Genomic DNA, 2,061 nt, shown 5'->3' with positions numbered 1-2,061 from the left:
GTCCATTTGTTATAAGGGTGGCATTGTCTGTGTGTGTGGTTTTATATAACTCTTTATATTATATCCTTTGAGACTACCTAGATCTGGAATCTTTATTTCTTTGTGATTTAAGGATTTAGGATCAAGGTTCTTATTTGGAAATCATAGATTGGATGTTRTTRWGGAGAAAAKAWHWRTTTTGGCCTGAAACTTTGTTAAACCTCGTTATTGAGAAAAAGGTTTAAAAAGTGGCATTTTACGGAACCTGATTGGTTCAAAAGGTATGGGAATTGAATAAGCTAAGTGATAGCTTGAATTGAGAAATGACTTGGTATTTTGGTATTATGGATTCATATATTTGTTATTTATATGAATACTTGATTTTGCAAAGGTTTTGGTGATCCTTCACCCTGCAATGACATGAATAGGGTAGCTCACTAGACTTTATAGTCTAACCCTCGTTTTGTGTTTTAAAAATGTGTATTGCAGGAAGTGTGGAAGGTAAAGAAAATGAAAAGATTTAGTGCTTTTCTTTCGTGCATTTTGGTTGAAGATTTGCTTTTGATGYATAGCTCTGATGATTAGTACAAGATTGTATTTTGAATTTTTTTGACCTTGTGTTTGGTCATAGTAGATTTCTTGTACTAGTGGACCCGAATGTATATGAATATGTATTTCTTTGGTATGAAATATGTATTACATGCAATGTGTGGGTTGGGACGTTACATCAACCCTATATAGGGTCGGGTTTGGGGATAAGTCTTCCCATGATAATACCTTTGAAGTAGTCTCTCTTTTGATTGTAAGGAGTTGTTCACACGGCTTTTCGTGAAAAACAGACACTTTTTATCTTTTGATTTGTCCAATGTTTTCATGTGAAAGAGACACACTTTTGTCTTTTCATAGAGGTGCATATTTCTACGAATTCAGCGTTTTGATGTGAATGTTTAATGTGTTTTTCATGCTAAGGTGTGTGAATTCTAGGGTTTGTAAATATATGTACAAGCTCAATATTCTTTTATTTTAAAATACGTAAAGGTCCACTGTAACATGGGAATGTATGTGCAAGTTTAATCTCCGTCACAATATGTCACTGAAATTCCACTTATTTACAAAATTACCATCCTGAAGAACAACTATCAGGTCACACAAAAATCCTCCAAAGGCTCATAAGTTCTTCTCGCTGGAAAAAGATTAGGTGATCCCAAGTGTGTGCATGTATGTGTGTGTATATATATATATTTCTAAATATATAAATACTAAAATTATACAATAATCAAAAGAAAGTTGGTTGATACGATGATATTTACAATTACTACTGTACCAAGAATACAAAACTGACATGATACTAACGATTAAATGTATTGGCTACAAAATTTAACATCAATGAAATAAACGTATTTGAATTCAGTTTCATATTTGGAGATGTATACTGTATACATATGGACTTTGAAAATACGAAAAAAGAATATTATATAAATTATTGAACGTTTCTGTTATACATCAGTCAATGGTCAAAACCTTGTTATTTAGAGAAAGGGCACATTGATCCATCTAGAATGTCAGAAGACTTTTCCAACTTAAACATGCATATAAAGCTGGAATATGGTCTTTTGGGCATTCATTGTTGTTGGAAAAACATGTTAAACGTGATGGAATTAGGCATAGATTTCAAGAGGAATTGGATAACGTTGCAAACACCAATACCACAAGTTCAAAACATGAATAGATGTTTGGTCATATGAAATTTTTTCAAGGGTGGTTATCATAAGTCAGGGAAATTAATTTTCAACTTTTTTTTTATATAAATGTATTCGGTTTTGAATCTTGATATTATTTTTATTTGTCGGTTATTTTAGTTTTTTTAATGAAAGATAACTTGTTTGATTCAAATATGTATGATGATAGCGTTAGATCCAATAAATTTAATGAAGTAATTTTAGATATCAAGATTACAAAACGGTATATGAAATTATATATATATATATATATATACTAGAAGCGTACTCGTGCAATGCAGCGAGATACATCGTGATTTTGATATTTCATTTTATTATTTATCTTAGTCGATGTTATAATATG

Source organism: Cynara cardunculus (genome assembly GCF_001531365.2).
Source record: "Cynara cardunculus var. scolymus isolate 2C chromosome LG 14, CcrdV1, whole genome shotgun sequence".
NCBI classification, from domain to species: domain Eukaryota; kingdom Viridiplantae; phylum Streptophyta; class Magnoliopsida; order Asterales; family Asteraceae; genus Cynara; species Cynara cardunculus.
The sequence above is the reverse complement of the archived record's forward strand: the minus strand, read 5'-3'. Positions refer to the sequence as shown.